This window comes from Lissotriton helveticus, chromosome 1_1 (genome assembly GCF_964261635.1).
Source record: "Lissotriton helveticus chromosome 1_1, aLisHel1.1, whole genome shotgun sequence".
Classification (NCBI taxonomy): Eukaryota; Metazoa; Chordata; class Amphibia; order Caudata; family Salamandridae; genus Lissotriton; species Lissotriton helveticus.
The window spans coordinates 716,729,989-716,745,206 of NC_136057.1; positions in this window are offsets into that span (position 1 = coordinate 716,729,989).

The following is a 15,218-nucleotide window of genomic DNA, read 5'->3' on the forward strand; positions in this document are numbered from 1 at the left end:
AGTCCAGCCCGAACTGCCAAGCCATGCCTTCCCTGGACCGGAAACAACCTACAGAGGACTGGTTTCTGGCATTTCAGCCTTCTTCAGCCCGGCTTGCTTGAATTCAGTGGCAAAGTGAGCAAGGGACTCACGTCTGAGCATACCCTGCCAACTTATGGCGAACAAAGAAAAACCAAAGGAAATGATGGACGGAGCGTTGACAATACAAGCACTCACCCCCAGTCAACTGATCTGGGTTTAATCCATCACCGTTCTTTAGCCCACTCTGCCATCCCAGTTCAAACATGGCCATATGCAAATCAGTCTGATCCTGAGCCTCATGGGAACAGTCCAGCCTGAACTGCCAAGCCATGCCTTCCCTGGACCGGAAACAAGCTACCGAGGACTGGTTTCTGGCATTTCACCACCCCCTTATATACAGCTTTGGCCGCCATAAGTGTGGCAGGGTATGCTCAGACGTGAGTCCATTGCTCACTTTGCCACTGGATTCAAGCAAGCCGGGCTGAAGACGGCTGGAATGCCAGAAACCGGTCCTCGGAAGCTTGTTTCCGGTCCAGGGAAGGCATGGCTTGGCAGTTCGGGCTGGACTGTTCCCCTGAGACACAGGGTCAGACTGATTTGCATATAGCCATGTCTGAACTGGGGTGGCAGAGTGGGCTAAAGAACGGTGATGGATCAAACCCAGATCTTTTGACTGGGTGTGAGTGTTTGATTGGTTCAGATGCTCCGTCCATCACCACCCCCTTTTGTACCGCTTTGGCCGCCATAAGTGTGGCAGGGTATGCTCAGACGTGAGTCCCTTGCTCACTTTGCCACTGGATTCAAGCAAGCCGGGCTGAAGACGGCTGGAATGCCAGAAACCGGTCCTCTGAAGCTTGTTTCCGGTCCATGGAAGGCATGGCTTGGCAGTTCAGGCTGGACTGTTCCCATGAGGCACAGGGTCAGACTGATTTGCATATAGCCATGTCTGAACTGGGGTGGCAGAGTGGGCTAAAGAACGGTGATGGATCAAACCCAGATCTTTTGACTGGGTGCGAGTGTTTGATTGGTTCAGATGCTCCGTCCATCACCACCCCCTTTTGAAATGCAACAATCAGGCAGTTCGTAATGCAAAAATAATGCAATACGTATTGGGCCCACCATAGGGGGGACTGATATGAAGAAAAGGGAAGGTTTAGGGACTGACAAGTGGATGCACTTGCCCAGTCAGCAAGACAGTAGAAGACTGCGCGCAGGCTCTGCAATGGCAGACCTTAGAAACATTTGACAAGGCTGCTTCTGTGGGTTGCACAACCAGCGCTGCAGGCCTACCAGCAGCATTTGGATTTGCACGCCCTGGGCACACTCAGTGCACTAGCCTAGGGTATGACAAGTAAACCAAATACCCAAACATGGAACCACTGATTATTCCATCAATTTACAATAGGGAGCACTTGCACTGGGGCACTGACTAGTAGTGGCACAGCACCCAAAGCATCTAACTCCATGAAAAATACATGAGGCAACAGCAGAAATAGAAAGGAAACCCACTCCAATGGTGCCAGGTCTAACACCTATCATTAATTTAGATCAGTGTTTTAAACTGTCCCACATTCCTAATCTTGAATTATCCAGGGTTCCTATTCCTGTTACTACTCCTGTCACTAAGGACCGTCCCGTGAACCTGAAACTGTTTAGTAGTACTCTTAGCGGAACACCTTTATTAGACTCACAGGGTTCTTTAACTCCTGATCTTTCTTCTAACTTCGTCCCAATAATTAATAATCCTGAGTCACAAAACCTGATGTTGGAATCGTTACTTTGCCTAGAAGGAGTGCTGACTTCCATTCTAGCACTAATGGAGCAAACAGTAAATACCTCCGATTCTATCTTTGGACTGAGTGTTGTCCCTGACAAAGTATATAGCTTCTGAATATAAATTATTGCCAGGAGTAGATCGTGCACATCCCCCTAGTATTTCTATCCCAGGGAAGGGTTCTTCCACTCCTCTTCTTTCGAAGGACGACTCTGATAAGCCACACTTCATTCAAATAGACTCTTTTTCACATGTTAAAGGGCGGGACTTTGGTGCCCAGGCTGGTATGCCATTTCCTAGTAGAAATAATAAAACCAAAATGAAATAAAATGTTGATATGCTTGACAAGTTGCATTCTTTTACTCTTCAGCAGCGTTTCAACTCTCAGTCTTCTGCTACAGTGGCCACATCTGCGTTCCGTCCGCAAACTAAGCCGGAAATTACAAATTTGAATACAACTCTAAAGGTTTTCCTATTCTTCCTAAAATCTGGTGTATTTTCCTCAAAACTGCCTATAGAGGAAGGTCTTGATGATGGTTGCTCTCCTATCAAGGAAAACGCTATCAAAATAAAAAAATATCAACGTCTGTTAGAAAAAAAAGGAGAAAAGAGGGAAACGCCGAAGGATAAATAAAAAAAGGTCACGACAGTTATGCTTTGACCCTAATCTTATCCATAGCATATTACCAAAGCTGGATTAAAATGTTTCGATGAAAGAAGATGGACAAGTAGATTACAAACCATTGGGTCCTTACTCTTCCTCTTTGATCTCATGTGTACCCATTATATCGACCAAAGATGCAGTGTCACTGGATATAAATGTTCCTCCTATTGCTCAGAGTAATCTGAACCCCAATGCTTCTTTATTTTCTTCTTCTCTAGGTACTAATGTTCTTTATAATCACAATAATATTATTTATGAGGTATCTAGCCTAGGTATTAACTCCTATCCTGTCCCTTATAGCTTGGATTTTTCATTTATTTTTTACCATGAATTATACATGAATAGGTCTTTTTTGTTGGGTTGCTTTGCTGAAATTTCAGGTCTGCAGTTGATCGAAAGTAATGACATAGCTCTGGTGGAGGTTCAAAAATATAATATCCCTAGGGGAGCAAGAGTTACATTTGCATCCAAAGGAATTTCCCACTTGATTTAGCCACATAGCGATAAGTTACGTTGCTGTGGCATTGATGTTTTAATTCCAGAAGGGGATCTATTTATGAAAAAAGTGGCCCAGAAAAAGCTGCCTTGGTAAAAATGGTAGGAGGGTCTCGATCCATACAGATAAAAATACACAGCATGTGCTCCCTGTAGAGGAGGAAGACAAGATTTGGAGCTGGGTTTCCTAAACCCAGGTGTCCTAAACTTAAATAGACCTTTAGGTCTAGGATGTGGGAATTCTTCCTAGCAAGGATATTAACCCGTTCAGCGCGGCACGAATTTTCGCGCTGTGCTTAAGGTTCTTAAAAACAGGTGTGGTCATGATGGAACCGCTCCGTCATGAGCACCGAAGGGGTTAATGTGATATCCTGGAATGCAGCCGGCCTAAGCACTAATAAAAACAAAGTTCTATTCTTGAAAGGGTTGAAAGCCGATATAATTTGTCTTCAGGAGACTTGGATATCTAAGTTCTGTTCCACTGAGGATTATATTGTGCTAAGCCGGCCTGCGCTCCCTGTAAATAGACGTCACTCTAAAGGAGGTATTGCAATGTTGTTAAGTACAAGCTTCAGTTGATCATATAAAGACATTTCTCATTCCTCTGATCTAATTCAGGCGGTTAAGCTAGATCATAGGGTCGACCATGATCTCTTGGACTCCTTGTTGCTCATAAATGCTTATTTACCTCCTGATGCATCTTCTCTTCACCTATTAAAATATCTTTTTGTCTTTATCTCCGCCATCCTAGAAATTGAAGACTGTAGGTCTATATTATTAGTTGGATATTTGAATTCTAAAGTCGCTTCTCATAGTATAAGGGTGTTTTCTAACACCGAAAAAAATGAAGCCTTAAACATTCCTATTGCTCAATTCCTGAATAATAGCAGGACAGATAAAAGAGGAGCTGTATTACTTGAAGGTCTCAGAAGTTTATATCTCATAATTGCAAATGGGAGTTTAGGGAAAGACATTCCAGCAAACTACACTCATAAGGCGTCAACTGAGAGTTCTATGTGTGAAGTGATGTGATGTGAAGGGGTTTTGTAGAGCGCACTTCTAGCCTGAGGCCTCGTAGCGCTTAGGACGGGTGAATAGGGCAGCCATAGACTGTGCAAGTTACTGGAAGAGGAAGGTATTCAAACGTTTGCGGAACTTGAGTAGATCTGGTTCACTATGTAAGGTGAGGGGCATGGAGATCCAACGGGAGGCGGCGTTCCAAGAAAACTAATGCCCCCCCCCCTTCTAGCTTGTTTAATTTTCCGAGTTGCTGCCAAGAAGGTGGCACTGGAACGTATATTTCTTGGTGGGTGGTAAGGGGTGATTAGGGAGCAGGTTAGAGCTGGGCCTGCGTGCCACATGGCTTTATGGGCTATACACATCGCCTTGAATTGGATCTGGGCCTGCATTGGCAGCCAATGGAGTGATTTCAAGGCAGCTGACCCTGAGTATCTACGAGGCAGTCCAAGCAGTAGGCGAGCTGCAGAGTTCTGGGTGACCTGAAGTTTTTTAATAGAGCTTGCCGGCAAGCCTAAATACAGGGCGTTCCCATAGTCGAGGCGGGACAGGCTGATAGCCTGTACCATAATCCTCCGGGCCTGAAAAGGGAGGAGTGGCAGAATTTTCCTCAGCATCCTCATCAGGCCGGAGCAGGTTGCAGAGACCTTGGTGGCTTGATGGTTGAAGCCTAAGGTGCTGTCTAGCCATACCCCAAGGCTTTTGATCTGGTCTTTGGGTTCTGGTGGAGTGGCCATACAGGTCGGCCAGTCAATGAATGCCCTAGGAGAAGGGATCTTCCCCAGGAACATCAGCTCCGTCTTGTCCCCATTTAATTTTTGATGGTAAAGCGCCATCCAATCAGCTACTGCTTCTAGGCAGCTGCTCAGCGTGCTCGACGAGCCCTTGGGATGGTTTAATCAAACCACCAGTTGGGTGTCGTCTGCATAGGTGACAATTTAAATGCCGAAAGGGCGCAATATCGCTGCTAGAGGCTCCATATAAATATTAAATAGGGTGGCACTCAGGGAAGATCCCTGGGGGACCCCACAGTTGAGGGGCCATGGTTTGGATTGAGTGGTACCCTCCAAGACCTGGAACACCCGGTCTTCCAAGAAGGATTGCAGCCAGGAAAAGGTTAGCCCGGAGATTCCAAGGTGTCTGATGGGAGCGAGCAAGATGTTGTGACCCACTGGGTCGAAGGCGGCACTCAGATCTAGCAAAATAATTGCTGTGGTGCCGCCTTGGTCCATATACCTCCAGGTTGATTCTGTCACAGCCAGGAGGGCGACTTCCGTATCGAGCTTAGGGGGAAAGCCTGCTTGGGAGTCATGGAGTAGGTTGTGGAGCTCCAGATGGTTGACCAGATGAAGATTGATATGTTTTTCTAGCAGTTTGCCCAACCATGGCAGGAGGGAGATTGGACTGTAGTTGGCCATGATTGCGGGGTCAAGGTTTTTTTTTTTAGTAGAGCTCTGACTTAAGCGCATTTCCATGCCAACGGCACTGTTCCTGTGGCGATAGAGGCATTTAGGGTACTCAGGATTACTGGTCTGATTGTTTCTGCGACTAGCAGCAAATGGCGAGGAGGGGCTGAATCAGTAGGAGAACCGGAAGATACTTTTAACATTAAAGTGTTCAGTGACTCCTCGTCAAGCGATGGGAATTCCGTTAAAAGGCAGTGTGAAGCTCAAGGGATGTTCTCAGCCTGAGGGTAGTCGGGTTCACTCCTAGGTGAGGTAAAGGAGAGGGAGATGAGCTGAATTTTTTGGTGAAAATATTCCGCCTGCTTATCACAGCGGTTTTGGGCCTCTTTGGGGTCGGGAGGGTTTTGAGGGTTATTAATGAGTGATTTAGCGATCTTGAAGATTTCCCTCGGGGAATTGGCTGCAGTTCTTATCTTACGCTTGTAAAAAGAGGATTGCGCTGTTTTTATTTCCACCTTATACTACCTGATCGCTTCTCTGTAGTTAGTTCTGCTATCCACCCCTGGAGACTGTCTCCATTCCCTCTCTCGTTTCCTGCACTTTTGTTTTAGCTCTCTCAGTTTAGAAGTAAACCAAGGTGCTTCTTTAAACTTTATATTTTTGTGTAGGATTTTCAGTGGGGCTATAGAGTCAAGCGAGGTCTGTATCCAGGCATTGAAGTTCCTGTTGGAGATCCCTGGGTCTTTGCCTGTCACCGGGGGGGCAGAGGTCAGGGAATGGACCCATTGGCTAGTGGAGAGATTCGACCAGTTCCTCCCTAACAGTGGGGCAGGGGTCGAGACCGGGGGAGGGATAGCAATTTCCCAGTCTAATGGTACAAGCAGGTGATCGGTCCAGGGTAGGGGGGTTGGCAGGCCCACATGGAGCTTGTGATCATTGCTAAACACATCATCTAGCAGATGGCCCTTGACATGTGTGGGTTCAGAGCCCTTCAATATGATTTGGAGAGCTTCCAGGTTGGACAAAAGAGCCTTAGCATGATGATCAGTGGGGTCATCTAGATGGATATTGAGATCGCCAAGAACTTTAAAGTTTGCCAGGGAAATGGCAAGCTCAGCCACATGGGAGGGGAGGGAGTCAAGAAACTGTCCCATCTGTCCAGGAGGCCGGTAGAGTAGTAGACCAGAGAAGGTCATTGTGGGTGATAATTCCAGTGCAAAGCTCATACTTTCACAGTCGGGCACTTCCGCTGAGAAGGAAAGACAGTGGAAACAGTTCTTGACAATTATCCCTAGCCCCCCCCATCTTTCTGATTTTCGGTCAATTCTATGAAGAGAGTATCCTGGCTGTAAGATCTGGGTGATAGCGGGATCTGCCTCATCTCGTAGCCAGGTTTCCGATAAAAAGACAGCATCAGGTTTTCAAGTTTCCAGGAGAAGAGACATTTCTACCGAATGCTTTATCAGGGAGCGGCAATTTAAAAGAAACATTTTTATGGGAGGCCGGGGGTCATGGGCCGTTATAGTGGTAAAAGTACATTTAAAATCGCAGTTTGGAGCGTCATTGTCTGGGCACATGGCGTGGAGACACGAAACATCAGTGGCTGCTTTAAGATTCCGCAATGTCTGTGAGTCATATTGGAGACAGGTGGTCTTGCTTTTGTTGAAACGGACAGGGTTCTTGGCCCCTGGTCCCAGAAGGGTGTGGACGGGCGCGGACGGGCTTGCCTTTGGCGCTCCTTCGCTGCACGCATCCTCTGCGCATGCACGTGGGGTTCAGTTTATATCCTGCGGGGAGCTCCACAACAAGAGCGCTGCCCCTACCGGAAGTAAGTATCTGCTCCCGGAGGCCCTCCACACAAAGGGCAAATGCCGCGACGGATCGGGGCCTGGGAGGGTTTTAAAGAGAGTGGCAGCCAGGTGAGAATTAATGAATGTATTTTGGATTATTTAAGTGTTTCTGCAGATTTCATAAACTTACAAATATGGAAGTCCTGGGAAATGATTTTATTGACCATATGTTGATTTGTTTTTAATATGATTTCACTTGTGATTAGGTAGGCCCCTGGAACTTCAAAGGTGACACAGTAGGGTTTCAATTTAATGAATGGCAGAATTCACTGGAACTCCCATGTGACCGCTAAATTAAGAATGCACCTATTGACACTAGTAAGAGACCAGCAGCACTTAGTATCGGCCGAGAGTGACTATTTCCAACTAGATTTACTCAAAGCCTTCTTCCATAACATAGGCCTCTTGGCAAAATCCTGCAAAGCAACACATGCTCCTGTTAAACGGAGATCATATGTTAACCCATTGCTCTCTATAAATAGAGAAATAAATAAACTAGTGAGGGCCCAGTTTGTATACTTTTCGCACGAGCGAGGTAATCTAATGTACCTGCTAAAGAGGAAAAAACAGAGGAAGAAACGCTCCCTAAGGCAAATAAAGGAAGACGGCGCATGGATACAGTTAAATGAGGAAGCCTGAAAAAATAATGCAAAAAGGTATTGGGAAATAATTGCCGACTGTAGTGGCACTAGAGTGAAATCTCTCCCATTACCCATAAAAGAAGAGATATTGAAACTTTATTTGCTAGAACTGTATTCTGCAAATCTTTATTCCTGCAGTTTAGATATTATGTCACTTGATCAGTCCAATACTCCTATTCCCAATTACGTCATTCTGTCGATGAAGTGATTGGAGCTATTAAAAAAATGAGACGCTCAGGAGCAATGGGCCCTGATGAAATTCCCATGTCGGTAATTAAAAAGGACCACTTTTGTGGGCTACTTATCTAGCTCCACTATTTAATTTCTGATACACCAAGGGGAAGACCCCTCCATCTTGGTCGGGTAGTATTTTAATTCCTCTGTAAAAAAAGGGCCCTAGATCACATCCAGGTAATTATCGTCCCTATTGGATATGACGGGGAAAAGTTTCGCACGTAGCATCCTCGATCACCTCACAGAATGGGTGGAAGAGAAGAAAGTTCTTCCCATTGAGCAAGCAGGCTTTAGAAAAAATCATTTCACACTAGATAATATTTCCATGTTGAAATTAATTGAGGAAAAATATACAATTGCTCGTAACTCAAATGTATTCATGGCTTTCATTGACTTTTTAACGGCCTTTGATAAAGTAGAGAGACCTCTATTATTTTTTAGAAAATTGCAAAAAATGGGTTTGCCTTCTCCTCTGCTATCCTTAATCATAGCTCTTCATTCGCAAACCTGGTGCCAGATTCTAATGGGTGGAAATCAAGGTTTATCACATGTATTTCCCACTGAAAATATTCTCAAACAAGGCTGCTTGTTAGCACCGCTGTTATTTTCTCTTTATATAGCAGACTTACCTGATTGTTTTGCTCAAACTGATGGAGATGCACCACAGATAAGTACCCGTCCTTTCGCATGTCTTTTATATGCAGATGACATAGTAGTAATGGACCTAACCCCTATTGGGTTGAATAGAAAATTGGCTTGCCTACAAAGATAAACAGTGGGACACTTCTTGAAAATTAATGTATTTAAAAGCAAAATCCTAGTTATGAAAAGTGTTAAAAGCAGAAAATCATGTAACTTTTAAGTGGCAAACTGGTCCTTAAACGATGGAGGTGGTAGACTCATACCTGTTTTTAGGGAAACTTTTAACAGGTAGTTCGAAGAATAAACCTCACATCGAACACTGCACCAGTAAAGCTACATCACACGCCAATGGGTTGGGTATATTTTATAGCCCCATGGGTAGAAGAAATTTTTTACATTTATTAAAGCTCTTTAAGGCAAAAATTCCCTCAACCTTGCTTTATGCAATTGAATTAATCGCTGTTAAGGACTGGAGTTTTTTAGATAGGTTTGAAGGTCAGATATTACATAAGATATGTAATTTTAATATGTCAGTCCCAACGGCAGCAATTAGATTAAATTCGGTTTAATAAGCTCCTATATCCAAGGTTTAGCCAGGGTTTTACGCTGGGGTTATCAGCTAAAACACAGCGAGCCAGACTCACTAAGAGGTTACTTGTGCCATGAAATCTTTGATTTTAATGCAGGTAATTGCTATTTTTACCGTGACTTCTCTTTGGCACTAAACACCTTTGGTATTCAATAAGAATCAGTGTTCACTCTTCCACTATCTGGATTTAAGTCTATCCTATAAACCTTAAGTGGCAAAATTAGCTTCAATAGAGACATTACATTCTGTAACTCTAAGGAAAGATTAAAGCTAATAGTCAGGACAAACTTTCTGAGAATTGCACAAAAATATTTATTTTAGAATTTAGAACACAGATTTCGTCATCTGCTCATTTTATGCCGTATGAATCTCGTACCTCTAAATGACCTTACAGCAAACTGGTCCCACAATCTGAATAATGGAAAAACGTGTAACTTGTGTATGCTGAGTACTCAGATCCTGGACCATGTTTTGTTTGTTTGCCCTGCATTGGCTTCGAGTCGTTATCGTTGGCTCCGACCGATGTTTTTACAAAATAGTGTTAAAAATGTAGCATCAGCCCGAGACTATCTCTTTTGTCCAAAAAATGAAGCAGTGTGTGTAAAACTCTTTAATTTTTTTAAGCAGTTTATGTATATATTTTAAGTTTTAGTACATCTTTGTATTGGGCAGATATCCTTTCTGCTGGTCATCTTTTTAGGAAATATCATTGTTTTGTTTGATCAATTTTGCATTTTGCATTTTGCACACTGATTAGCTGCTATTTACTGCCATTTTGCACTGTAGGGTTAGGTTGCTTCTGTTTCCCACTATACTCCTGTTGCTAACCTCAAATTGTAATAGAAGTGGGTCTCATGTTGTATTTCGCACATGAACTGGTGGCTACTGAATTGCTCTTTTGCACAGGTCTGGATATGCTTGCTATCCTTTACTTGCTGCTAATTCCAATCTGAACAATAAAGACGAATATGAAATTTGGACCTCGTCACATATGACTGCTCTTCACATTTTTTAGGAGATGTTCTGTTACTCCCTTTTTTTCTGCTGCTAATTCTAAATAGATATTTTAGCTGAAATTGAATTCTTGATTTTACACTGTACACAAACTGGGAATTTTCCATTGTGCTATGTACATCCCAGGATTTGTAATGTTGAAAACCTTAAGTATTTTATGTTCTGTGATTATTGACAATATTGTCTTTTTTTATTTAAAAGAAATCTAGCCATCCTAATGCTGGTTCTTGATTACTATATGATGTTTGTGGACTGAAACTATAATGTTTTATCGCTCGTAATAATATGGAAGTTTCTTCGCACCAAGACATGTAAACCAATAAATATACATGCCCTACTTTTAAACACCATCCACCAAGCCTAATGGGCTTTTACAGCCTTTCTTAAGGGTTGCTTATAGGTATTAAAAAGGAAGGTTTATGCCAGGCAAAAGGCTTAATTTGCCAGGTCAATATGACACGTTAAAACAGCACACCTAGGCTGCAGTGGTCAACCGGAAAACGTTATTTATAGTGCTTCTATATTGGGTGGTTTTAGAACTGGGGGTCTCTAGTTGGCTGAGGTAGGTACCTTAGTCCGAATAGGGACCCTTGCTTCTGAGTCAGGGAAAGCACCTTCTCAGATAGCCCCTGCTCACACCCTCGGTAGCTTGGCACGAGCAGCCAGGCTTATCTCCAAGGCAAATGTGTAAACTATTTGCAACCACGCTCTCAGTAACCCAGTGATGATACCACAAATGGACTCCACACTAGTTTCATAAAAACAATTATATGTTTATAAAAAAGAAATGCGATGAGACCACACAATAAAAATCCAACATATGCGTATTTGTAATATTTCACCTTGCGGGTTATTAGGCCAGCATGCCCTTGTAGGTTCTTGCACTATTAATGAGCAATTCTCTATGATCCAATGCAGTCCTGATGCACTGCTATGCAGTTTGTAATGCAAGAATCAGGCACTTCGTAATGTAAATATAATGCAGTTCATTGTGCAACAATCAGGCAGTTCGTAATGCCAAAAAGATGCAATTCGTAATGCAACAATAAGGCAGTTCGTAATGCAAATATAATGCAACGCGTAATGAAACAATCAGGCAGTCCGCTAAGCAAAAATAATGCAATGCGTAATGCAACAATCAGGCAGTTCGTAATGCAGAAATAATGCAATGCCTAATGCAACAATCAAAGAAAAACCAAAGGAAATGATGGACGGAGCGTTGACAATACAAGCACTCACCCCCAGTCAACTGATCTGGGTTTATTCCATCACCGTTCTTTAGCCCACTCTGCCACCCCAGTTCAAACATGGCCATATGCAAATCAGTCTGATCCTGAGCCTCATGGGAACAGTCCAGCCCGAACTGCCAAGCCATGCCTTCCCTGGACGGAAACAAGCTACCGAGGACTGGTTTCTGGCATTTCAGCCTTCTTCAGCCCGGCTTGCTTGAATTCAGTGGCAAAGTGAGCAAGGGACTCACGTCTGAGCATACCCTGCCAACGTATGGCGAACAAAGAAAAACCAAAGGAAATGATGGACGGAGCGTTGACAATGCAAGCACTCACCCCCAGTCAACTGATCTGGGTTTAATCCATCACCGTTCTTTAGCCCACTCTGCCACCCCAGTTCAAACATGGCCATATGCAAATCAGTCTGATCCTGAGCCTCATGGGAACAGTCCAGCCCGAACTGCCAAGCCATGCCTTCCCTGGACCGGAAACAAGCTACAGAGGACTGGTTTCTGGCATTTCAGCCTTCTTCAGCCCGGATTGCTTGAATTCAGTGGCAAAGTGAGCAAGGGACTCACGTCTGAGCATACCCTGCCAACTTATGGCGAACAAAGAAAAACCAAAGGAAATGATGGACGGAGCGTTGACAATACAAGCACTCACCCTCAGTCAACTGATCTGGGTTTAATCCATCACCGTTCTTTAGCCCACTCTGCCATCCCAGTTCAAACATGGCCATATGCAAATCAGTCTGATCCTGAGCCTCATGGGAACAGTCCAGCCTGAACTGCCAAGCCATGCCTTCCCTGGACCGGAAACAAGCTACCGAGGACTGGTTTCTGGCATTTCACCACCCCCTTTTGTACCGCTTTGGCCGCCATAAGTGTGGCAGGGTATGCTCAGATGTGAGTCCATTGCTCACTTTGCCACTGGATTCAAGCAAGCCGGGCTGAAGACGGCTGGAATGCCAGAAACCGGTCCTCGGAAGCTTGTTTCCGGTCCAGGGAAGGCATGGCTTGGCAGTTCGGGCTGGACTGTTCCCCTGAGGCACAGGGTCAGACTGATTTGCATATAGCCATGTCTGAACTGGGGTGGCAGAGTGGGCTAAAGAACGGTGATGGATCAAACCCAGATCTTTTGACTGGGTGTGAGTGTTTGATTGGTTCAGATGCTCCGTCCATCACCACCCCCTTTTGTACCGCTTTGGCCGCCATAAGTGTGGCAGGGTATGCTCAGACGTGAGTCCCTTGCTCACTTTGCCACTGGATTCAAGCAAGCCGGGCTGAAGACGGCTGGAATGCCAGAAACCGGTCCTCTGAAGCTTGTTTCCGGTCCATGGAAGGCATGGCTTGGCAGTTCAGGCTGGACTGTTCCCATGAGGCACAGGGTCAGACTGATTTGCATATAGCCATGTCTGAACTGGGGTGGCAGAGTGGGCTAAAGAACGGTGATGGATCAAACCCAGATCTTTTGACTGGGTGCGAGTGTTTGATTGGTTCAGATGCTCCGTCTATTACCACCCCCTTTTGAAATGCAACAATCAGGCAGTTCGTAATGCAAAAATAATGCAATACGTAATGCAATAATCAGGCAGTTCATAATGCAGAAACAATGCAATGCATAATACATCAATCAGGCAGTTCGGAATGCCAACAATAATGTACTCCGGCACCGAACGTGGTGCTCTGGACAGTCTCTATGCCAGTCTTACTGACTCGCATCAGCTACTTCCAAAATATGCCCCCAACCTGGGTATGGTGGAAATCAAAGTGCAGCTCCACACTCTGGCCCCGGTACTGCCACTCATCGGCAAGTACGGGCTGCGATACGAACTTGAGCGGAGGCTTGCGTTACAAAGATGGGAAAGGCCAAGAGCGTTTCTCTCGTAGCCAGCACCCTGCCCCAGGCGCGACACACTAACCCTCACTGGGCGTTACCTGGGGGGTATGATCTCACTCTCCTCTTCCTCTCCTCGCAGCATGGGCCTCCAATGTGACTTGTTGAGCTTGGGCAGTGGAACACAGACCCCCGACGTGATGGTTCGAGGTCTCTCCTTGGCAGAGGCAGGCTCGGGCCGGCGGAGGTGAATCCTCACAGCTCCTCTGGGGATGCTGGTCCGGGCCGATGGCAATGACGATCGCAGCACTTCTGGTCATGCTGTTTATCAACTCAGAGAACATGACCGCTCCAGAACACACCGTCATGGGGCAATTTCTCACGAAAGTCTCAGGCTGCAACAGAGCACACACATGCATCGTCACTGAGACTCACTTGGAATCTGGGTGCACATGATCACAGGGCAATCCTCACAAAGGTCTCACGCTGCACGAAGAACATGCACACAGTGTCGCTGAGACTCACTTGGACTCAGGTGCACAAGATCACAGGAAGATCCTCACGAAGGTCTCAGGCTGCATGAAGCACACGCACACAGCATTGCTGAGACTCACTTGGACTCTAGGTGCCCACGATCACAGGGCAATTCTTACGAGGGTCTCAGGCTGCAATAAGCACATGCACACAGCGTTGTTGAGACACCCTTGGAAACTTTTATGTTCCTGAGTTTCCACAACAGGGAGCCAGCTCTCCTAGGGCCCTTGGGAACAAGTTACTTCAGGACACAGCACACAGCAAAGTCCTTTCAAGCAGGGGGACACAGCACACAGCAAAGTCCTTTAGCCTCTCCTTTGTTAAATCAGCAAATTGCAGGCCAGCCCCAGAACACACATCAAGGGTCAGCCCTTTCTTCAGTCTCTTTAGCTTTTTCTTCCTTGGCAAATGTTCCTCTTGACCACGAAGTAGCTCCAGTCTTGTTCAATCTTGATCAAGCCATTCTCCAAAGTTCAGGGGTTTCAGCTCTAATAGTTATACCCTTAAATATCTTTTAAATATTTGTGTTCAGGGGCACTGACCCATGTCCACACCAGTTCTGGGTGTCTCCCTGCCAGTGACACCTTCTTCCTTTGATAGTGGGGGTCTGAATCCTTAATCACTCAGCAGGAGATGGAGCCATTGGTTTATGGCAGCAGCCCAGGCCTCTTCACCTCCAGGGGCTACTCCTCCCCCCTCCACTGCAGATGCAGGTCAGCCTGTTGCGGTCTCACCTTCTCCCCTGGGTCAAGACATTACCCAGAGCCTATCACATTCAAATCCAGACAGTCAATCCACAACCAGGCAGAGACACACAGAAATGTTAGAACACAAAAAGCAGTAAAATCTAAAAGAGTGGTTTCTAAACAAATAATGCAAAAACCACCTTCGCAAAAAGATGTGTTATTAAATTGTGAGTTCAGGTACACTAAACCTCACCTCTCCATATTAAGCCTATGGGAAGATAGGCTGGAAACATATTACACAGCCTTCCCCATTCTGTCCTATGGGTAAGATGGCCTTGAAAGAGGGAACAACGAAATGGAGTATTTCACTGTCAGGACATGGTACACACCTCAGTACATGTCCTACCTTTCACATACACTGCACCCTGCCCAGGGGGGTACCTTGGACCTATGATAGGGGTGTCTGGTGTGCATAAGAAGGGAAGGGTAAGGTCTGGCAAGTGGGTGCACTTGTCAGGACAACATGGCAGTTTAACAAACTACACAGAGGCACTGCAGTGGCAGGCCTGAGTTCTCTCTTTAGGGC